Source organism: Artemia sp. Qi Xiang Cuo, chromosome 15 (assembly GCF_049724085.1).
Source record: "Artemia sp. Qi Xiang Cuo chromosome 15, ASM4972408v1, whole genome shotgun sequence".
Classification (NCBI taxonomy): domain Eukaryota; kingdom Metazoa; phylum Arthropoda; class Branchiopoda; order Anostraca; family Artemiidae; genus Artemia; species Artemia sp. Qi Xiang Cuo.
In genome coordinates, this window is record NC_142808.1 from 17,036,335 (window position 1) to 17,062,016 (window position 25,682).

The 25,682-nt window shown below is 34.9% G+C and overlaps 1 protein-coding gene across 1 annotated transcript in view; it reads left to right on the forward strand.

Moving 5' to 3' along the window:
• The first annotated feature begins 2,639 nt into the window (after positions 1–2,639).
• LOC148943395 (uncharacterized) overlaps positions 2,640–25,682 on the forward strand; it is a 96,284-nt gene continuing 73,241 nt past the window's right edge. Inside the window, exon 1 of the mRNA XM_089100909.1 lies at positions 2,640–2,769. The gene's annotated coding sequence lies outside the window, so the exon portion shown is untranslated. The remainder of the gene's footprint in view (positions 2,770–25,682) is intronic.

The following is a 25,682-nucleotide window of genomic DNA, read 5'->3' on the forward strand; positions in this document are numbered from 1 at the left end:
TGTGGAATTTTACATTTTTGCCAGAAGAAAGATCACGGATGCGTGTTTATTTTTTTTTTTTTATTTATTTTTTTTCCCCAGGGGTGATCGTATCAACCCAGTGGTCCTAGAATATCGTGGGAGCGGACTAATTGGAACAGAAATTAAAAGTTCTAGTGCCCTTTTTAAGTGACCAAAAAAATGGAGGGTAACTAGGCCCCCTCCCACACTCATTTTTTCCCAAAGTCACCTGATCAAAATTTTGAGACATCCATTTTGTTCAGCATGGTTGAAAATATGATAACTATGTCCTTTAGGATGACTTAATCCCCCGAAGTCCCCGGGGGGAGGGCTGAAAGTTATGAACTTTACCCAATGTTACATATAGTATTGGTTATTAGGAAGTATACATACGTTTTCAGGGGGGATTTTATCTGGTAGTAGGGGGTGAGTGGATCAGGGGTTAATTTGGAAGATCTTTCCATGAAGGAAGTTTTCATGGGGGAGGGATATTGCTATGAAAGTGGCGCCAGATTTCCTAGCATTATTTAAAAAAAAGATCAGAAATTAAATATAAAAAAAACAAGTTTTCCAACTGAAAATGAGGAATAACATCAAAACTTAAAACGAACAGAAAATATTACGTGTATGATTGGGTTCACCCTCTAGTCAGTACCTCGCTCTTTAAGCCAAAGATTTTTTAGTACTTTGTGATTAAGGGGTCATTTTTAAAGAATTGGAACAAAATTCGAACTTTAGCTTAAAGAGCGAAGTATTGACTAGGGGGCAATCACCCTAATATACGTATTAAAAATATATGAATATAGAATTTCGTTATCTAAGTTAATTCGCAAGTTATGTATATTTATTACTAATAAAAACGTTCGTAAAGAAAATTAAACAAGTTTCGAGAAAGCCATTTAACCAAATAAAAGTAAAATTAATATGCACATTTTTGTTTCAATTATTCATGTACGGTGAACTAAAATCAAAACCCGGATTAATTAAAAAACGTTTAAAAATTAAATAAAAAAAACAAGTTTTTTTAACTGAAAGTAAGGAACGACGTTAAAACTTAAAACGAACAGAAATTATTCCGTATATGAAAGGGCTGTCCCTCCTCAACGCCTCGCTCTTTACGCTAAAGTTTGACTTTCTCAAAACTCTTATTTTTTTAAAGAATAAAAAACTTTAGCGTAAAGAGCGAGGCGTTGGGGAGGGGACAGCCCCTTTCATATACGGAATAATTTCTGCTCGTTTTAAGTTTTAACGTCGTTCCTTACTTTCAGTTAAAAAAAAACTTGTTTTTTTATTTAATAATTATAAAAGAGCATTATCTTATAGTTACAAATTTTAGCCCTACAGGTCAGAATATTTAGGGGTCGGTAAACCTACTCCTGTTAGTGGTAATTGTTTTCTAGTGGTAATTAAAACTATTAGCTCAAGAAGGTTTTTATAATTATTTAGAAAGCGGCTTAACAGCCGTACAAATGTATGTGTTTTTGATTTTACAGAATCAGCGGCTGGATATTGCTCAGAGGGCTCTTTTCAACAGCAATTCAAAATGCTATGGCCTAATTTAAGCAACAAAAGAAAACCACGACTTCAAAGTGTGAATTTTGAATTTTGTGAAAAAAGTGGGTATTTTTTCCCGCCAAACGACGATTTTGGAAATGCCAGACCAAAATGCTGTCGAGGAAAAATTAGGAGATTGGCTGTGATCCATCAGAAATATACTTGTGTGGGCTTCGAGTCTTGGTTTGTGATGGTATATTCATCCCTGAACAAATATGCAGTCTACAAAAATTAGCCCTTATTGTATAGGCTACGCCGTGTACCTAATAAGACCAAAAGTCGTGGAATATTAAATGTTTGAACACCAGCTATTTGGGTGGAGGTAAGCAGATATTTTTTACGGGAAGGGAGAGGGTTCTTCAAACCTTTTTAAAGGCAATTGGGAAATAAAACGCTTGAACTCACCTAGGACCGTATCCAGGATTTTTTTTTGGGGGGGGGGGGGTGGTTTTACAAAAGGATTTTTTCGGGGAGAGTGGGGGGGTCCGAAAAAATTGAAAAACGCACCAAAAATTTGTTTATATACATTTTTGTTGTTTTTTGAGTCGGACAAAAATTTCAGGGGGGAGGGTTCAAACCCCCAGCCCCCCGCTGGATACGGCCTTACACTCCCCAACTGATCATTTGTTGAACTCTAAGACGCTTTCAATAAAGCACCGGTCAAACTTTATCTTAAACGGCAGGAAGTTAAGGGAGAAGCCACCCTTAATTACGCAAGGTAATTTTCTCTACTTTACAGTTTATTGTCGGTCTTCACTTCGATTTTGAAAATTTGATTATTTTTTTTATTCATAGTGGTTGCAACCATGCCTTGCCTACTGTTGCTTGGGGGCTGCACATGCTGGCATCTGTGTCCATCATCCGTTTTTATTCCTCTAAAATTTGAGCAGTCTTGCCAAACACAAGCTCAATTTTGACCTATAACTAAACTCAAGTATTTCACTACGCCTAAAAGATTGTCTAAAATACGTACTAAATGCGGCTGATGAGAAGCAACACACACCGGCATACCTATTAAAAATAGGTAATTGGAACTCATTTTTCCAAAGACTTCCAGCTACACTCCCATGGTTGCGTCGTCTTTAGGTCAGGCGGGTAGCATACCCAGACTATCGAGAGTAAGAGGGTATCTGAAAGGAACAGTGATTCGGTAGACTTGATCTAGTGTGGCACACCGACAAAGGAATAATAGTTGTGAAATTATTTACTGATAAGGTAAATCAATTTATTACTTAATAAAAACAATGAGATATAATAGTTCAAAAGCCAGTAAATCTGCTAAGCACAACTAAAAATATACATATTTTAACAAAATAACGTTGGAGACCACACTGCCTTTTCATGACGATAAAATAAAAGTCCAAAATAGGGATAAAATCCTTTTTAATAAACAGTGTATAGAAAATTCACAAAAAATATTTATGAATGTAAATTCAAAAAATATTTTTTTTTTTGTGAATTTTCTATAGGCTACACTGTCTATTAAAAAGGATTTTATCCCTATTTTGGACTTTTATTTTATATTTTAACAATAATTACTGATAATAGTGATGATAATACTGAGATACATTGAACGGGTTTTATCATTGCCTACTCTATAGTGATTAACCCGAAAGGCCCGCATAATGGGATAGTACCATTTGATGTTTGAGCTGGCGGTAAAATCACGATTCTCGGTACTGCAACAATGCTTCTCTTTTTAATCCTCTTTTTTTTAGTAAAAGTTATAATAGTTGGAGGCAAGGCCGTATACAGAGGGGGGGGGGAGACTTATCTATCAACAAAGGAAATGACATAATTTTTATACAATCCTAAAAAGGGCTTTTGCCAGATTTGCCATCTCACTCACTCGGACTATCTTTTTTGGATCCCCCCCGAAATATCTGTCCAACTCATATAAACGTAACAAAAATAAATATAAACAAATTTTTGATGCGTTTTTGTAACCCCCCCCCCGAAAAAAAAGTATTTCGTGACCCACCCACCCTAAGAAAGATCCTAGATACGACCCTGGCTGGAGGTCATTTGTCCTTCTAAATTTAGTTACTTGTGTGTTATACGCCACTCATTCAAGTTTACGCTGTTTAAAACTCGAAAACAAATCGGTTTCTTCGTAGTTTTTTTTTTCAGTTTAGCGTGAGACAAGACATACAAATGACAGAATAGATAGGAAATATACAATTTGGGCTATACATTTTTACATTAGGGTAGGGTTAAAGTGTTTGGACAGTTTCTCTTTCTAATTCTCTTTTTTTTTTTAGTAAAAGTTATGACAGTTAGAGGCCAGGCCGTATACGGGGGGGCTAGGGGATTTGCCCCCCCCCCTTAAATGTCTGTCCGACTCGTAAAAACGTAACAAAAATGAATATAATCAAATTTTCCTCCAGAACCTCCCTCCCGTAGGTTCGGGATAAGACCCTGGTTGGGGGTCATTTCTCCTTCCAAATTTAGGTACTTGTGTATTATACGCAACTCACTCAAGTTTACGCTTTGTGTAAAACTCAAGAACAAACCGGTTTCTTCGTTAGTTTCTTTCAGCTTAGCATGAGACAAGACAAAGACAAATGACAGAATAGATGGGAAATATATAATTTGGGCTTTATATTTGTATGTTAGGGAAGGGGGTAGGGGTAAAGTGTTTTTACAGTTTGAAGTTAGAAAACAATTCTTACTTCATAATATGCAGAATAATTGAACATAACACATTTTACATGTAGACCCGCTATACTTTACCCCTCCCCACCCCTAATGTGCAAATATATAGCCCAAATTTGTTTCTAAAGTAAGGAAGAAACTAACGAAGGAACCTGTTTTTTTCGAGTTTTACGCAGCACAAACTTGAGTGAGTGGCGTGTAATACACAAGTACCCAAATTTATATGGTACTAATATAGATTCAAAACCTTAAGTGGGGATATTGCCTGATACGAATTTTGAGACTTAACCGAATCTGAAAAACTAAGGTTTAAAATTAATTTAATCTTTAAAAATTAAAAGAATTCTCTCTTTTATAGTCCATGTCTTGAAAGTATGAGGGATTGAATTTCTCGAAAAATTTTGCAACAATCGCCAGAAAATTTAAAACTGACGCGAAAGGAATCAACCAAGTTTTGAGACAAACACGTTTTTTCAGGGCTATAAGACTTTAAAAATTTCAAGAAAATCGTATAAACCGCTTTGAATTCAAGTTTCTCTTCTGGAAATACCAAGCGTGACGAAATGATACAATGTAGCGAATGGATTACAATATAAAAAATACTTGTGAAAAGTGAAATTTTAAACTCCTTGAAATATATAATTGCCTCAAAAGTTGGACAGAAACAATTGTTTTCTACAATGGGAATTCAAATCATTGAAAAAATGTCAATGTCGTTTTTGTTTTTCTCTATTTTTTTCTGTTTAGTCAAATTTTGCACAAGGTACAAAATGACCAAGCCAATATAAAGTCACACCTGTAAATAATAATAAAAAGGTATATATGAATGAAAAAAAAATCAGTTGTGATCTCAATTAAAAAACCCAAATTTCTTTCTAATTTCCGTTGCATTTCCGTTGCATTTCCGTTGCGTATCAGTATTACATTCTATTTTCTTCTTCAGCAGGACATGACACACCATTCTTTGAATCCACAAAAATGGTTTGATCCCCATAACCTTTACCGTTTTTCGGTATTTATTTAAAGAATAAGTTGGTCCCACTTTGGCTTCAAAATTTGTAATTTCCAAACAATCAATTCTAGTTTTTGGAGAATTTAGTCTAGATTATCGTACGGTATGAGATGAGTCTTATTTTGATGTTGGGTAGGATTGCTCCCCTATCTGGGGTCTTAGAATATATGCTTATCGGTGGCTTGCCGTTCCATCATCAAATGGCTGTGTTTGGCATTGTATTTTTGAAGAAGGGTTTTTTTTTTACATTTAACAGTTCAAACTTTATAACATAATAGTTTATTGCTAAAGCTTATCATTAGAATGTTACTAACTATAGCATTTTAAATGCTTTAAAAAATAATTATTTAAAATAATTCCATTGATGAAATTTATTTCATTCAGATTTCCTTTGGCTTGCTTTAGATAAATAGATTCTGCATAATCAACTGGATTATGCAACGCTGGACAGCAAAGTTTAACTAGTTAGTGAAAAAAAAAAAAATACATCACTGAATTCACAGGTTGGGAGAGCATCTGCAATTCACATTTTAGTGCAGGAGTATTGAAACTATCAGTTTATGTTAAAGAGTATATGTTTTTTTTTTCAAAATACCTCACAAGCTAAGAGTTTGTCAAGCCATATTTATTCCACTTGGAACGCACTTCCAACGGAAACAGTTGCGACTATCACAGTCCAGTCTTTCAAAAGTAGTTTAGCCTTTACGGATTTCAATAACAGGTCTTATCACGATCCGTTTTGAGGATATTCTTTATTTTTTTCGTATTAGTTGTTTTTGTGACCTGTATGTTTTTATAGTGCGTTATTTGTATGTTTGTATTATGTTATCATAGAGTGTTTCAGCGCTATCACAAATTGTTATAACGTTTAGTCGAAAAGCTTGGTACAGCTTACCGCATTTTGGAATAAATAAATAAATGAAAAATAAACCACTTGAATAGTTAAAAATTTTGTAAAAGTCTTTACTGTGTCCTTACGAAAGTGACTTATCCCCCGCTATATTTTAGCTTTTGCTACATCTGATGCATTAATATGAACACCATTTTGTAACCCTATCCAGTGTTTACACGTTCAAAAAAACTGAAATGTGTAAAACGAGTACTTGACTAAAGCCACAGTAGACAGAATATACCAGTAAGCTTATCGCAGATCATTTCTGGTCTTCGTGAACTAAAAGCTCCTCCCACTTATTTCTGCCTTAGCTTGTCTCGCTTGTCTAGCTTGTTTCTGCATTAGCTTTATTTCCGTTTGTTTCAATACACTTTGATGGAAACAGTCGGAAACAGACTAACCTGTCTAGCATGTCTAACATGTTTATATCTGCAAAATCGTTCTCCGGAGCACTCACACCCCGGTCCGGGTTTTTATAATGGGTGAGATAGAGAATGATCATACTGGATAATATATGAACTGTGACTAAAGCACTAAGCTTTGTTGCCATGTGTGAGCTAAATATGAAACCTGTAATGATGGTTCTGTAATGATGATGGAACAATAGAAAGCTTATAATGAGTCACATTGTATATCAGGGATATACAATTCCTTTCTTATGAAGGAAACATACATTTCTGAATAATTTCAACCTTTTGCTACAGCCGCTCCAGCTGATCTACCTGCTCTAGATGATCTGCCCTAGCAAAAAATCCAAATTCTGCCTGCCCGTGGTTCCCACAAGCTGCGATTAGTGGAACAGTGCTATTCGAACGACATGTATATTTTTTGGAAAAATATGAAAAAATGTATTTGGAAAAATGCAGGCGCGATCACAGCTACCCAAGGGCGTATCCAAAATTTTGTTCAGGGGGACGTTTCCCCCGGGGGGGGGGCGTTGAGCACAAAATAAATTTAAAAACGCATCAAAAATTTGCTAATATGCGTTTTCGTTACGTTTAAACTAGTGAGACAAAATTTCGGGGGTGGGGGGTTTCAAACCTGGTAAATCCCCTCCCTCTGCGCTGCCTTGTAGGTACCTTTGCCTTATTTTGCGGAAGGTGAGTTTTAATTCATTTTCGGCTGTTGAACTTCTATATTTTGCTATACAATATGCAAAGAATGGTAGGTTACAGAAAGTAGCATAGCCTATAAACAATTTAATAACGTTGCAAAATTTCGACGCATGCAAATTTGCCGCAAAATTTCGACGCATGCAAATCTGCCTAAAAATATGGAAGTTGTTAGCTCTCATGAACGGAATAGCATACAAAAGGGCCAGGCATGTACGCACGGAGTTTCGGGATCCCATACCACCCATTTAATATTTATTAGACTAACACTGAGGATAATGTTATTAGACTGAAATTGCTACTGGTAAGTACTTTCTTGCTAGAAAGATTGTGGGATTGTCCCCTTTCAAGGCCGTTTACACCGTTTTGCCTACGCTATGTGCGGCAAAAGTGTTTCACGTGTAGTGGGAAGTTTGAGAAGTGTGGAACGGTCTTGTGGAAATGTTCCAAGCACGGCAGAACGTGACACTCTGATATGTTAACCAGATAAAAAAGGGGGGGGCAAGCTGCCGTGACAAGATTTGATAAAATCAGGCTTCATAAAAACAGAATATGAAAATGAGAGTGATCAAATTTGAGCTAAGTGAACGCCAGTTCATGTTCAACAGTATTTTATAGTTTGAAATCTCTTGGTTAAATGGTAATTGTAAGTATTTATGTTGAGTATGTATAAGCATGTATGAGTGCACGTATGCTTTACAGTGCGGCTTAGAAAAACTGAATAAATTATAGTTTACGTTGTCTAAACATGAGCTATCATTAAATTTGCATAGATGATTTTTTTTTTATTTATTAAAATGCTTTAGTTTATAATTTGCAAGTTGATCTACTATCTTCAAAAATTCTAAAACAAAGAGACACTTAAAGTTTAAAAATTTGCCCCGGGAAATCCACAAAAGGAGTTTTGAATCTACGGAGTGGAATCACTTGCTGTATCTCACTGTTTATTTCAGAAGCATTTATTACAACAACCACAATTTGTTTGCAAACATGAATATGATTTCAACCAGTAGGTTACTGTATTTAATATCTTAAATTACTTGCTGGTGAAAACCTCATCTACTAGAGCGTAGCATCTAAAGAGTTGCCATTTAACTTAACCTCCTTGTCATATCGGTCCAAATACTGCGTAAATAAACCATTCCCATTACAACTCAACCACAAGAAGCATAATTATATTACTCTTATAAGGTTTTCACATTGTCATTCCGTAGCATAAACTCCTTAACCCGAGAGTGTAAAATGGTTTTTGATTGGTCACTTAGAACTAATTAATTTAAAAAAACAAAGTTTTTCCGAGGGAAGTAAAGAGCGAAGTTGAAACTTAAAACGGACAAAAATTATTACTTCACATCCTATTTAATATATATATATATATATACATATATATATATATATATATATATATATATATATATATATATATATATATATATATATATATATATATATATATATATATATATATATATATATATATATATATATATTAATATAACTAGTATAAATAAACAAACTAATTATGTTTCCCTATGCTTTTAGGATTATACAAAACTAGCGCTTTACTGAAAACACAAAATAATATAGGATTTTTGGTATAGTTAAAGCAAACCAATTAAGGACACTTTTTATAGAATAAAAATATAATCAATTCCTTTTAGGATTTTCTTTATTTTTTTACGTTTAATTTGGTGTCACTTCTGCACAATGGCTCAGTCCAATGACTGGCTCCTGTTTTGGTTCTTAAACGGACATGTCATGATTAGTTTGTACAAAAGTTCGACGTAAGGCCATCTTGGTAGTATTAGGACTATAGACTAGCTTTAGAATTTGTATCATAGCTTAAAATTCACTGTTGTATAGAGAGAAATAACCAGATTTCCAGAGTTCATATTATGTCTTATTTGATCTTCGTTTCATGTAATACTAAAGCATATTTCTTACAATTTAAGACTGTATACTACTCGCTATTGGTATTACAGCTGGTGAGACCAAAATGCTACTTGATAAATCAATCGAATATTTCTGTAGGCTGTTAAATTACTTCGTGGTTATTAAAAAACATTTAGTTTTACCCTTATGTTTTCAAGGTAATTTTAATTGTATACTGAAAGTTACTAATGTCGAAACTGGTGTAAGACTATGAAAAGCTTTATAGATTCGTTTAGTGTTGTCGAGCTACATACTAACTTTTGACTCTTAAATCAATAACCCTGTTTTTTATACTTGACTTTTGTGTTTTCAGTAAAGCGCTAGTTTTGTATAATCCTAAAAGCATAGGGAAACATAAATAGTTGGTTTATTTATACTAGTTATATTAATATGTATTAAATAGGATGTGAAGTTGTAATTTTTGTCAGTTTTAAGTTTCAACTTCGCTCGTTACTTCCCCCGGAAAAACTTTGTTTTTTAAAACTAATCTTTGTTCGTTTTTTGATTAAAATTTAATGTAGAAACAACGCTTTCATGATCTTTTTTATTTATAAGGAATAATGTATGCTCATTTTAAATTTTCATGTCACTTCTTAGTTTCAGTTGAAAACTTATTTTTGATATAATTTCTAATCATCACCGATCTAGGGGAGATAAGATAGCTCTAAAAATACTGCTAACAACCGTGACCGCTAAAAAAAAATTTAGTCTATAACATAAAGTTCATTATTCATACTTCACAAAACAATACATGTTTTTCAGGAACGTTTGTTTTTCGATGAGCAAAAAACTGTTTTTACTCGGCCGACTTCGCCTGAAAAAGCCATAATGATGACAGGGCCTTGTAAATCACCTACTGACTAGCAGAAACTAGAAGGCTTCTGTAACAAAATAAAACTGTTTAAGGGCTCATTTAAAAGCTTATATTTATACTTTATCGCTTTTTATAAATTTGAATTGATGGCACATTCCCGCAAAGTGCACTTTCGGTTGTTTTCCACGACTTTTTTAAATGAAACAAGTGCCTTTTCCATTGAAATGACAAAAAAAAGGTGATTTCAAAACCTAGGCAAGAGCAAAAACTAAGGGGGCAAAGACATCCCTTCCCCTTAATTACCACCGTTAGAACTAGCACACAGGCTTCATGACATAGTGAAGTTTGAAGGTTCAATTTCAAACTGTTGATCAATCAAGCTTAATTTTTGGTAGATGTTTAGTTGAAAAGTTTTTAGTCTTAGTTAATTTGCTTTCACAATTATCTTATATGCCTTCCAGGGTTATGCCTTAAAAATGAGTGCCATTAAACATCACTTTTTAATGTTCTGCTAGCCCAATAGCCCCACACTGTAAAAAAATCTTGAGATTCAACAAAAATTGTTTGTAATATATATCAACAACAAAATTTGAATTTCAACAGCTGAAATTGAATATTGGAGAACATTTTGGAATTCCATGGTCATTATTGAATTTCCAATTTATTGAGAAACATGTTGAATTCCATACCCTAATTGAATTTTCAGTTTGCTGACAAAACAACATGTTAGATTTTAAGATCCTTGTTGGATTTCCATCTTGTTTGCTGGATTTCCTTTTCTTTTATTGGATTTCCATCACTAGCGTTGTCCAATTTCCTAGGTCTACAGTCTAATATCTAGTTCTCAGGATTCAATTTCCCTTTCTTCTTGCTTAATCATCAATAAATACAAAAAAATAATCTTATTCATTTTACAAGAACACAAAATTAAGACAAAAAAATTCTCCCAGATAAAAGGACACTTTTTAACGCCCGCATTTTTTCCTGCTAGAAATAAGAAAATCAGTGACGTAGTAGCTGGTCGAGAAAAGACACTTGAGTAAGAGGTATCTTCCAATCAAGAAAAAAGTGACACCCAAACCTGAAGTGAGGATGAAATCAAATCTAGCCACATATGAAAAACAGGCTTCCCCCCTTTTTTCTACCTCCAAAGGTGAACGGTTGCAATAACAATTTAACGAATCTTGTCTTTACTGAAGACCTTTGACTTATTCATCAGATCTCATCAAATCTCTTGTTTGCCGCCTCATAAAATCTGTGGGTTATAAAATTGAAACCTTGCAAAATAGATCTTCTGCTTAAATGAAGTACAACAAAATTGTTTTCAGCTTCACAACTTTGCTCAATCCCAATTTATAATGTTTTAAAGATATGCAAATATATTTCCTAAATTTTTAAGAAAAAAAACAACACTGATATGGCTCAAAATTCTACTCAAATAACAGGAATGGCATTTTTGGAACTAAACCTTGAGAAAAAGAAACTGATAACTGAAAATGAAGGTAAAATGTTGTTTTGTCAAAATTTTAATTTGTATAGACCTGTCATGTAGGCAAATTTAAAGACCCTCTAGAGGGAGAAGGAGCGGTGGTAGGTACTTCAAAATACCTTGCCGAGACATACTTTGATACTTCTGTGCTGTCTGCAAAACATGTGCAATATTATATAGGGAAGATGTAGGTTTATTTCGAAACGGGTTTATGACAAAAGAGAAATGTACTGTAAACCCTCGTTTTTTAACGGGTTTACAATATTTAAACTTTTTTTTATGGGGTTTAGGGGGAAAAAGGTACCTAGGTTTGGTTAGGTATTTAATATATGCTATGCTTCCCCCCACCCCTAATGTGCAAACATATAGCCGAAATTTGTTTCTAAGCTATTATATTTTTATCCTATTTTGTTTTACTTCATTAGCATCAACCAAACTTCATTTTTAGCGTGTGTTCCAGATAGTATATAAGTACGCATACTTTAGCTTGTGGACCCATCCCTGAAAGTTTCATTTTCCTAACCTAACCCCTTTTCAAGATAGCCAAAAGTAGCTAAAGTAGAATTGGTACTGTCTATTAGCTGTAAGCCACGCAAGAGATGATAAAAGAAACTATTCAAACAGGTTCTTTTAACCGAGAATTGGATTGCAAGCAGTGGTTTCGATTTGCATTTACAATATTTTGACTTAGTTTTTTTGTAGTTTAGGGGGAAAAAAGTATCAAGATTAGGTTACATCTTTTATTTATACAATGGTTTACCCCCCACCGCCCTAATGTGAAAATACAGAATAATGAGTATAACCGAATTTTGTTTCTAAACTATTACATTTTAATCCTATTTATTTTTATTTCATTAGCATTAACCAAACTTCACTTCTTGCATGGTTTACAGCTAATAGAACAGTACCGTAGAATTTTACCGAACTTTTTTTTATTTATAAAAATATACTATCTTAAACATTTTGGGAAATATAAGACACAAGTTATCAATATTAATAAACTAAACTGAATACTTACCTACCATCACAATCAGAATGTCTTCTCTCTCTGATCTGAATGCCCCCTAGGTAAAATCGTCGCTTCGTCGTTTGAAGGTCTTAACATTAAATCTACTTCTGTATTACACGTTTGTAGGTAGTTGATGGAGATGATTTTTTTTGGCAAATTGATCTTAAATCATAGCGTTTGAAAACGAAATAAGAGACAAGTTAGGTTTTTTGGAGGAGGTTTAGTTGTCCTACGATGCTTACGGTCTCTTAAAAAGGACGCTAGAACAAAAAAAAAACAAAAAAAAACAACAAATAGAAACGCATCCATAATCAGTCTTCTGGCAAAAAAATAAATTCCACGTTTGTGCAGATAGGATATCATAACCCCCACAATAACATTTTCTGATACGCTGAATCTGAAGGTCTGATTTACATTAAGATTTATTGATTTTGTGGGGGGGGGTTTCTCCCTTTTTCGAAAATCAGGTTCCCTGTTTTCAAAATCCCTTTTTCTTCTGAGACTTGGAGCCTTTGGTGGGTAGATATTAAATGTAATGAAATTTAAATATTTGCAATCTGCATAAAAACCCAATTCTTATCAATTGTTATCAAAATTCCATTTTTGAGTTTCGGTTACAATTGACCTGAGTCGCTCTTTAATTACAGTTTATCACTATGAACTGTTTGATAAAACTTATTGGGCTAACGTCCTATTTTTTAACTAATCCTGTATCAAACCGGAGTTTTTGAAACACGATTCATGCTATTAAAGTGTAATATTTCTGAGTCCAGTTGAAATGTGCACCATTTTGAGGAAGCTTTTGGTTCCTTTACGTGTACGTAAAGGACTGAAATACCCTTACAGGTGTCTTCTTTTCTTCGATATATTTGCTTACTTAGTTATTCAGCGTAAACAGCAAATTTTTGGCAAATCCAGGGAAGAATTTTTTTTGAAACGCTTTTTGGGTCTCATTACAAAAACATAAGTTGTTCCCATAAAAGGATTTTCGTTCTTAATTAGAAAAAATTGGATTCAGAAAGCAATATCCCTGACACAAAGGAACCTCCTGAAAAAGACATAGATGTCTCACCTTTCCTGCCTTCAAAAAGAAACTTAACTCGAACCCCCCCCCCCCCCCCCCCCAACTACTATGTCTAAATCAACCACACATCTTAAGGGGATACAAGCCCTAAACTTCCTTCAAGCTAAAAGTACCGGTGAAACCCCTGGTAAAAAAAGAAAAAATGATGCAATTTTATCACCCCCTGAAGAACTCCAACCCGAGATTGTATCACTCCCTGATGATTCCCAATCAATTGAATCGCTTCCTAGCTCTTTAGATCAGCAATGCTATGATATTGTGACCATCAAGAAAACCAATGGTCGACCCTTTACTAGAGAGCAGTTAATGGATATTAGAAAGCCTATATTTTTACTAGCTAACTCAACTTTTGAAGTAGTTTTCCAAAAAGACAGTATGATAAATCTTTATTTTACCTCTCACAAGGCCACAGATTCAGTCCTTTCAAGGTCCAAGGAATTAATTGTTAAGGGTTCCAAAATCTTTGCCACTTCTAAGGAAGTAGAAACGTCGTATAAATACGTGGTTTATGGTGTTGACACCGGTATACCAATAGAAGAATTTACAGCTGAACTACGGATTCTTTGGGTCATCCCGTCCAACCAACAACTGCCACAAGACTTAGCTTGAAAATGATTGTAATCTTATACCCAGTTGCTCAGTGCTCATTGTATGCAAAAACGAGTTGCAAAGAGAAGTTTTTCTGTATGGTATGACCCTTCGCCATAAGTCCTATAAACCAAAGCCCCTACAATGTGCAATTTGCCTAGCTCATGGTCACGGCAAAAACAATTGTGAGTAGTCACTACAATCATGCCGAAAATGTGGTAAAACAAGCCACGTGGCAGAAAATAGCATCGAGAAAAACGCCTACTGTGAAACTCTTAATAATAAGGGGCACACGGCACTTGAAAATCAACTTTTTCCGACCTATCACAAGAGAGCCGAGATCCTCCGAACCTCTGTGAGATTGAACTTGCCCTACTCCGTCGTATCCGCTACAATCCGTAGTCAACCAACTCCAAGTCGACCCTTAAATAGCCAAACTGAAGTTTCAAAGAACTAGAGGAAAAAGGTCCATCCCCCAATAGATAAAGCCTTCTCATTTACCCAATGGTCCACTCAATTTTCTCAACTTGAGGCCAAATCGCAGCCTTCCTCTTCTCAACTTCCAGTTTTATCACATCCACAAGTTATTCATCATCACAATCAAGAATGGAAAAGGTTAGCCACATACCTCGCAGTTCCCCATCTTATCGAGGTTGGCAGTGAACCAGTTGAACTGAAAAATATCCTTAAAAAAAGGCCATTACTATGCTCCTAGGAGAGGAAATCTGGCAAAAAGCTACGGTACAACTTTTATCTTTAAAGGAAGGTATGGAATGCCATTCTAACTCAACATTTCATACGATCCCAACTGTTACCAAGTCCCCCAGAAATTTGAAAGAATCACCAGCACTTGAAACGATGGTAGAAGCACCAAGCCATAGCAATACAAAAAAAAACAAGAAAAAGCCGACCAACACAGTACACAGAAATTGACGACCCCTCACGAAGTCTCTTCGGGCGAGGATGAAGTTCAAAGAAAAACCCAAGCGAGAAGATAACCAACAAGAATGCCTGACGACTAATTAATGCGTGACTTTTTGTTTTTAACTAATTTATCCCTTTCTAATAACATTGCTTTTAATTATTCCGATATAGAAAGAAAGTAACCAGCATACCAAATTTATAAGCAGCCTCGATGGTACCTTAAGTCATGCTAGTTGTAATTACCTTGATATTCTCGATTTTGCTAGCAATGTGAAGCCAAAACTAGTTAATAATAATTCCCTTAATGTTCTTTGTTTCAACATCAGAAGCATCCGGGATAAGTGGCTCAAGTTTAAAGATTTAATTTCATTCAATGGTGTCTGCCCTTTTGACGTAATAGGATTAACAGAGATATGGCTTTCCGATAATGATGACACTAGTGATTTTTCACTCCCTGGTTACCAAATAATCCATATGCCCAGGAGGTTGACAAAGTGTTCTGGGGATATCTCACTATCTCAGCATGCCAAATTTATAAGCAGCCTCGATGGTACCTTAACTCATGCTAGTTGTAAATACCTTGATATTCTCGATTTTGCTACCAATGTGAAGCCAAAACTTGTAAATAATAATTCCCTTAATGTTCTTTGTTTCAACATCAGAAGCATCCAGGATAAGTGGCTCAAGTTTAAAGATCTAATTTCATTCAATGGCATCTGCCCTTTTGACGTAATAGGATTAACAGAGACATGGCTTTCTGATAATGATGACACTAGTGATTTTTCACTCCCTGGTTACCAAATAATCCACATGCCCAGGAGGTTGACAAAGTGTTCTGGGGGTATCTCACTTTACATCCGTTCGAATGTAAATTTTACCAGGCTATCAGAGTGCAAATCTATTTTCTCTACACAAATAAATCTCAGATGTATTTATTCAATAATTGTTAACATAGTTATCGGCCAAAATTCCTATATACTCTCCTTATTTTATAAACCTCCACCATTTAGGACCTCATGTTTTTGTAATCTGTTTGATGATTTCTGTAATTTTAAGAATCCACACCAAAAAAAGGCAGTAGTTCTTGGGGACTTTAATTGTAACCTACTCAATGTTGGTAAAAACATTGAATCTGACACTTTTTTTGAATCGGTAACCGCGAGTGGTCTTCTACCCACAATTTTTTTCCCCAGTAGAGTCGATCCTGTGAGATCAACTTCAACATTAATTGATAACATTTTTGTATCCACTTCCCTGGGAAATGACCTGTCCTCAAATATAATATTTTCGGATCTGTCAGACCATTTTCCTATTTACTTGTCACTACCTTCGCAACCACTACCTCTACGCTCTAGAATTAATATCCCAACACCTACTAGAAATTATAGCTCTGCAAATATAACCCATTTTATCGATTGCCTAAAGAGCAACTGACTGGTCCGATATTTTAAATTGTCAAGAGGTAAATTCTGCCACAAATGGTTTTTTGCAAAGGCTAAGTGAGATTGTCCATTCAACTTTTCCTATTTGTAAACCCAACTAGAAAAATAACTCTATATGCCCGTGGATATCGCGTAGCCTCATTGGCTCATCGTATTCTAAAAAAAATTTACACAAGAAACTCCACGAAATCAATAGTGATATTGAGATTATAAAAATTATAAAAACTTATGCACTAAACTCAGCCATGAAGCGAAAAAAAATTATTATTATACAAAAATTCTCAATTGCAAAGGAAACCTGAAAAAGATTTGGTCCGTCATCAGCGACGTGTTCTCAAAAAATAGAAAATCAAAGCCTCTGTGTAATTATCCTAAAGGCACAAATGGCAAACTAATAAATGATTTAAGTGCATCTGCCACTTTTGTTAGATATTTTTCTAACGTTCTTCATGCTGACTTCTACTAATCCTTACAGGCTGTATTCCCCTTCTAGATCTTCAATTCTAGTAGGTAGAATTGAACCAGGTTTGTATTCTCCTTCTATGCTTCAATTCTAGATCCATGTTTTTCTGCCCAACTGATAGCAATGAGGTACTTCAAATCATCGGTTCTCTTCTTAATAGTTTTACACCTGACTGTCTTGGATTAAGTAATAAGCTTCTGAAGACTATATCTCCTTTTCTTTGCGAGCCCATCAAGCATATTGCCAACCTATCTTTAACCCACGGAGTTTTCCCTGATATACTAAAGTCAGCCATTGTTATCCCAGTTCTTAAAAAGGGAGATCCAACTGAGATAGGTAATTATCGTCCAATCTCAATTCTCCCTGTTATATCCAAAGTGTTCGAGAGAATCATCTTCAGACGTCTGTCTCCCTTTCTGTTTGATAGTCAGCACTCTGTTTCCTTGATTTCTCCTCACCAATATGGCTTTAGACCGAAATTTTCAACTTTTCATGCTCTAATTGACGCCACACAATTCATACGCTCACAACTCGACCTTAAAAAAACTGTATTGGGTTTGTTTTTCGATTTTTCTAAGGTATTTAACACGGTCGATCATAGTATTTTCATAAGTAAATTAAATAGTTACGGTATTCGTGGTATTCCCGTCTCTTGATTTGATTTTTATCTATCTGGAAGGGTACAGAGTGTGAGCTTAGGAGGAGTATCCTCTCAGCCCTTACCTGTTCGGAGGGGTGTCCCGCAAGGCTCCGTTCTAGGCCCTATTTTATTTCTACTATATATCAATGATCTTGTTATGGACCTAGGCTCTTCAGTGTATTCTTTGTTACTTGTTGATGACAGCAACTTCTTCATAATTCGTACCAATTTACAATAGGCAATAAGCTTCGGCCACGTCTTTTGAATCAGAGCACATGTATGAAACCATGCGAATAACATGACCACTAAAAGCAAAAAAAAGTCCAGTAGCGTTATTCAGAGACCCCTACAACAAAGACTTAATTCATCCTGCTCTTGGTCTCAAGTACTCCTCCGACATCCTCCCACAAGTGGAGGTTGCCAAGTTTCTTGGTGTATTTATTGACTCATGCTTGTCCTTCTCTAATCATATTTCTTACATCACAGCAATAATTTTGAGACAAGTAGCTATGATTAACCATGTGAATTACTTTCTTCATCCTTACATCCTAGTTACCCTCTATTATTCCTTTATTATTTCTTACTTTTCTTATTATGAATCGGCTTGGAGAAATACAAACCAGTCCTTCACTAAAAAACTAAGATTTGCCCAAAACCGTGCCATTAAAGCAGTTTTTCGGCTTCCCCGTCTGTATCCAACCCGTGATTTGTATTCAGGTTTTGGCATAGATCCACTTGATCAAATCATACAAAAACTAAACTTATCGCTTGCTTACTCTGCTTTCCACAGATAATCTTCCACCTCAACTACTAACCTATTATAACATCAATAATTCGGAAGCCCACTGTCTCCGTTCATCCAATAGAGCCTTTATAATTCCTAAATGCGTTTCTAGTGCTGCCCAGCAATCTCCCATTTACAAATCTATTATTCAATGGAATAAAAATACCCTCCAGTGTTGAACTAGCCACAAGTTTCTGCAAGCTGTATAAAAATGTAACAAAACTTGATAATATAATTTAATCTTTCAATTTTTAACCAATTTGCTTTAATTACCCATGTTTTATTCTTCTTTTTTTTCGGTGTTATTTTATTTATTTTTTTTTTTTTTTTGGTCCTTAACAATTTCTCTTCTAGGATCTTTTTTGTTATTGTTGTTTGTGTTATGTTTTTATTCGAATAAATTGAATTGAATTGAATATATTTTCACCGTTAGTACTGTTAAGGTTAGGGTAGCATCTTAAGAAATTTTCTACCTACAGAAACTCACAAAAAATGTATTTAAAAAAAGCGATTGTAAAAGTTAAAAGATAATTTTTGTACATAAATTTTTGCGTGTTCATTTTGCAGACAAGAAAGCTTAACTTATTTCAAAGTAAAATATATTTCCTTATTTTTTATAATTAAATTTTATACTCAGAATTCAATTAGCATTCTCCTTTTTCTGCTATAATTCAAATATTTGAATTGACCTTATACTGAACATATTACTTTCAATGGTCCTATATTCAAATTTAAAATGATGTTCAAGAAGCTTCAAACTACTGTTGAAGTTCAAACCGTGTTGATTGATATAACCTATTTACAGAGAAAATTACATCTTTTCTACTGAAAAGTACATAAATCTTAATAATTTCAATAATTTGTTGGAATTCAATAAGCAAGTCACAATTCCAATAGAAAAATTTGATTTTTTTCTGACTTGTTTGAATTCGAGCAAAACATTTTGTTGTAAATCAATTTTTTTACAGTGCAGCTTTTCCACTTGAGACACGACACCAAAAGTGCCGTTTTTAGTGTCATTTGAACTTGATGATGGTGGAATTTATATGAACGACGTAGATATGTGCAATATCTTTTATATGAGCTATAAAAGATCTACCAACAATGTTCTGGTAGCCTGCTAGTGCCACCCTTTGAGAAATAGCACAAAAAGTGGCACTTTAATGCCATATGGCACTTGCAGATGGAACAATTTATAAAAAAAAACGTAGATATGAGAAAAAGCTTTTGAATGAGCCATTAAGAATTTCTTTATGATGTTCTGGTAGCCCGCTAGACCTGTTGAAAAAAAAATAAAACAACACAAAAACGGGAGACAGATCAGTGCTACCGATGCAAAAAAGTTATTTTCCTTGTTGTTCAGGGAGGGGGACTGTAACTTCCCTGTACAAGGTTTTGACCATGTTGATTCCAATAGTACTCTTTTCATTTTGATATGACGCCGTTTTCGAGGGGTGTGAGGCTTTTTTTTCGAAATCAACAAATATCTTTTCGCAATTAACTTATACTTTTAAAACGAACCAAAATAATAGTTAACGTTCCTGAGTCAGCGTCAGATGGAATTTTTTTTTCACTAGGCAATTTTTTTGAAACCGCATTTTTTAACTTTCGGTTAGGCCTACTATGGGCTGTGGTTCACTCTTTACTCGGTTGCAGCTGCCTCTGCAACAATGATACCTTGCCGAGACATGCTTTAAAAAAATGAGCCTAGAAAATGACTGAAAAAAAACAACAACAGCTGATACCGATATTCCCGATACGATACATACGATACCGATACGCACGATACCGATACGCACGATATCGATACGCCCAATACCACATACAACCCTTCCCCAGGGACTATGGAGGACCATATCATCATCAAAACTATATATATTGGACCTTTGAACTATGTTAAACAAAATGGCTATCTCAAAATTTTTATAGGACTTGTTGGGGAGAGGGGGGCCTGTAAGGCAGGGGGTGGGATATTTTCCCTCCAATCTTTTTAGTCACTTTAAAGGGCACTTACAAATTTAATTTCCTTTCGAATGACCTATTACAATCCTCTCTATGATGCTCTTGCCACCCCCTAGCCTTTCTAGAAAAAAAAAGAAAAAAAAGTGAGACAGATTAGTGCTACCCATGCAAAAAAGTCATTTTCCTTGGTAGTCAAGGTGGGGGACTGTAATTATCCTACAAAAGGCGTATCCTACGCCATAAATTTCTTTTTGTAATAAACTTTTACTTCTAAGATTAACCGAAACAATAGTTACCATTCCTGATTCAGTGTCGAATGGCAATTTTTTCTCACTAGACAGTTTTTTTTTAAACACGTTTTTCAACTTTTGATCACTATGAGATGTGGTTCGCTCTTTACTAGGTTGCAGCTGCCGCTGCAACCAAGATCCGCAAATCAGAAGCCAGGTTACATTCTCACAGACCTAATCTAAAACAATTGTGATAGTCTTTCTAAGCTAATGCGGAATTCTCCTATCCGTGTTTCGACAATTCAGTCCGGAGAATTCGGCATTAAATTCGATTAATTCTTTGAAAGTAACTCTTGAAAACCAAATGATATCAGTTTCAGTTCTACACTCAGCTTATATTTCTTCTTTCTGAGAACAAAAAAGTGGCCTCAATTTTACAAAAATCTAGGGGAGGAAGGTAAATGAATTTTTATTCTAGTGAGGGTAAGTAATTAGCCCGTTTGGAGCTTTCGTTGGTTGATATTCTATCGCTGCAAAAAACAAGATCTTGCAGTTAGTGTCTTTTGATACTAAGTTGATAAATTGGTTGTAATAAGTATGACAATCTCATATTGAAAGCTGAGAGCAATATACAAAAACAAAGCCAAATGAATTTGGTGCTACGAAAGAAAGAATATTTTTAGCCCTTCAGAAACTGCTGAAATATGTTTTCAATGTCCAAAATGGAGCTTAATCCACAAATTTACTAATAAAATACTTATTTTTGACCATGTTGGTACGGTGGTACTTAAACAATGGGGATAATGGGCATCATTTACGTTTACACTCAACCTCCATGTTTGACGCTTCATGGAATTTGTCAGAATCCAAATACTCCATATATCTCAACAAATGGCAATAGAAATTGAACTCTTCCCATCAGAACCTGTAAAATTATAGGCTAAAATCCATGACAACTTTGTAGTTTCGATAGACATGTATTTTTTCTACGGGTCAATTTTTTGTTGGGTTTGGGCCAAATCGGAAAATATAGAAGGAAAAGATCAGTTACATGAAAAAAATACAAGATATCGTGAGAAAAATCTTCTCACGAAAATAAAATAAATAATCCATATTAAGGGGAATTAAACTAAATACAAGGCTCTATATATGCGACGTTTTTATCTTAAAATGTGCTCTTTAAGAAGGAGACATTTTTCCTTTTCATGGTACACAGCATAAATGTGTATGACCATCATAGTTTTCTTACTACCATTACCAGTGGGAAATTTGTGTTTTGTACTAATTAATGAATCATTTAGGAAGTATATAGTAATGCCAGAGTCATATAAAACACTAAAAATCGCAAAATTTGTTTGTCGAAGTCAAGGGGCGGTATTTTTTAATTTTGCAATGGAAAAACAGAAAAGGATATTTTCCAATGAAAATACAAAGAAACAATTTTTTTTTAATTTAGGGGTGGATTAAAAAAAAAATATAGGGACGTAACCCCCCCCCCCCAATTGACGCACTTGCTTCCTTGCTATTGAAATGTCAAAGAACAGTTTTCTCAAAAATATTTTCAGGCTAGTAACATACTCTTTTAGTAAACTCTGTTAGAAAAGCTGATATACAATAATGAGCTCACTCGATTGGAAACCTCAACTTTATATCTAATTTTGTTTAGGGTTATTACTTCACTTAGCTCCTAAAAATCCCCGAAGCAAAGAATAAAGCAACCTAAAAAAAGAAAGTTTGTTGACCTTTTCTTCACAAGCTACATGTGAAATTAATAGATACAATTATCAAACAGTTCGTGGCAACGAACTGTAAGTAAGGAGCCACCCGGCTCAATGGTAACCGAAACTCTAGAAAACGGTATTTTGATACAAATAGATACATCAAAAGAATCAGATTTTAATGCTGATTTCAAATATATAAGTTTCATCAGTTTAGTCCTACCCATCAAAGTTACGCGCATGAGAAAATTTGGCTTATATTCGAAAAAAGGGGAAAAGACCCCCTAAAAATTATAGAACCTCAATGAAAATCACACCATCATATTCAGCGTATCAACGAACCCTACTGTAGAGGTTTCAAGCTCCTATCTACAAAAATGTGGAATTTTGCATTTTTTGCCAGAAAATCACGGATGCGTGTTTATTTGTTTTTTTCCCCAGGGGTGATCGTATCGACCCAGTGGTCCTAGAATATCGTGGGAGGGCTCATTCAAATGGAAATTAAAAGTTCTAGTGCCTTTTTTAAGTGACCAAAAAATGGAGGACAACTAGGTCCCCTCCCACGCTCATTTTTTCCCAAAGTAACCCGATCAAAATTTTGAGATAGCCATTTTGTTCAGCATGGTCGAAAATATTATAACTATGTCTTTTAGGATGACTTAATCCCCGAAGTTCCCGGGGGGAGGGCTGAAAGTTATGAACTTTACCCAATGTTAACATATAGTATTGGTTATTGGGAACTATACAGACGTTTTCAGGGGAGATTTTTCCTGGTAGTGGGGGGGGGGGTTGTTGGTGGTTATGTGGGAGGATCTTTCCATGAAGGAAGTTTTCATGGGGGAAGGGACATTGCTATGAAGGGGACGTCGGACTTCCCAACGTTATTTAAAAAAAGATCAGAAATTAAATATAAAAACAAGTTTTTCAACGGCAACAGCAGCAACATTAAAACTTTAAACGAACAGAAAATATTACGTATATGATTGGGTTCACCCCCTACTCAACACCTCGCTCTTTAAGCCAAAGATTTTTTAGTACTTTCATAAGAGCTATTTATTCTAATTAACGGCCTTTGTGATTAAGCGGTCATTTTTAAAGAATTGGAACAAAATTCGAACTTTAGCTTAAAGAGCAAGGTATTGACTAGGGGGCGAACCCCCTAATATACATATTAAGAATATGTGAATATAGAAGTTCCATACGTAAGTTAATTCATAAGTTACGTATATTTATTACTAATAAAAACGTTCATAAATAAAATTAAACAAGTTTCGAGAAAGCCATTTAACCAAATAAAAGTAAATTAATATGCAAATTTTGTTTTAATTATTCATGTGCGGTGGGCCAAGATCAAAACCTGAATTTTTTCAAAAACATTCAAAAATGAAATAAAAAAAACAAGTTTTTTTCAACTGAAAGTAAGGAGCGTCGTTAAAACTTAAAACGAACAGAAATTATTCCTTATATGAAAGGGGCTGTCCCCTCCTCAACGCCTCGCTCTTTACGCTAAAGTTTGACTTTCTCACAACTCTATTTTTTTAAACAATAAAAAACTTTAGCGTAAAGAGCGAGGCGTTGAGGAGGGGACAGCCCCTTTCATATAAGGAATAATTTCTGTTCGTTTTAAGTTTTAACGTCGTTCCTTACTTTCAGTTAAAAAAAAAAAACTTGTTTGTTTATTTAATATTTCAAGGATTAGTTTAGGCTGAGTGGACAACTCAATGTGTTTTTTAAGTGTGTGCATACTTCCATCGTTTTCTCATGAAGATTGAGGCTCACTTACACAGGTGCACCAAGAATCAGAAAAGACACAGACAAGATATAATCGTGATAAAGTTTGCAAATCAAATCGGAAAAATCACAGCTAATCTTAAAATAGTATTTCAGTCAAGGCCGTAGCCAGGATTTTTGTTCGTCTTCTTCTTCGGAGAGGGTTAAATAAAATTTTATAATACGCATCAAAATGTATATATATGCATTTTGCCTCACGTTTTTACGAGTTGAACAACCTTTTCAGGGTGTGGGGAGGGAGGTCAGACCCCCTAGATATTGCCTTGATTTCATTCTAGGTGTTTTAAATATGGTTGACAGAGTTAATTGCACTGATTATTTTTTCAGGCGTGCATTCTTATCAAACAGTTTATGGTAACGAACAGTAAGTAAGGAGCGACCCGGTTTAATAGTAACCAAAACTCTAAGAAACAGAGTCTTAATAACAATAGATATATCAAAAGAACCACATTTTTATGCTGATTCCTAATATATAAGATTCATTGAGTTTAATGCTACCCATCAAAAGCTACGAGCATGAGAAAAATTTGTCTGAGTTTCAAAAAAGGGGGTAAACACCCCATAAAAGTCAAGTAATCCGAATGAAAATTACACCTCAGTGTTACAGGGAACCCTAGTGTAGAGGTTTCAAGCTCCCATCTGCAAAAATGTGGAATTTGTAGTTTTTTTGCCAGAAGAAAGATCACTGATGCGTGTTCATTTCCTTTTTTTCCAGGGGTGTTCGTATCGAACCAATGGTCCTGGAATATCGGGAGATAGGTCGTTCGAATGGAAATTAAAAGTTATAGTTTCCTATTTAATTGACCAAAACAATTTGAGGGTAGCCAGAGCTCCTCCCACGCTCCTTCCCCCCGCAAAGTCATCAGATCAAAATTTTGAGATAGCAATTTTGTTCAAAAGGTCCAATAGCTGTGCCTTGGAAGATAACATGATCCCCAACGGCCCTTGGGGAAATGTCTTCAATTTATTAATTTTGCCCATTGTTTTCGTGCAGTTTATGTAATTGGGAAGTATGTATACATTTATTCGGTTGGGAGAATGGTGAATTTTCATCTGGAGTGATTTTCCACGGATAGTTCTCCGTGGTGAGGAATATTTCCGGGGGGGGGGGACTTTTCAGAGAAAATTTTACACTTGGGGAATTTTCAAGAGTTCCTATACGAAATTCTTTTTATTTGTGTTTCTTTCTCCTTGCCGACTGAATTTTACATGTTGAGATGTTAAGGGTAATTGTCGGGAAATTTTTACCAGGATTAAAATGTCTAGAGGATCTTGCCATGGGGAGAATTTTTTTTTCCGTGGAGGGGGAGACGGGTTTCCCAGTATTATTTAAAAACGTTCAGAATATAAATAAAAAACAAGTTTTTACAACTGAAAGTAAGGATCAACATTAAAACTTTAAACGAACAGGAATTATTACGTATATGAGGGGGGTTACCCCCTTTTCTGGCACGACAATGTATCACCGGATGGATTTGAAGGAAGGGGACTGAAGTAATTTATTTCAATGGAGTGGTGGTTCAGTAAAATGTGTAAAAAAAATAGATGAACTCTAAGAAAATAGTACAATTTTAGGAATCTTTGAAT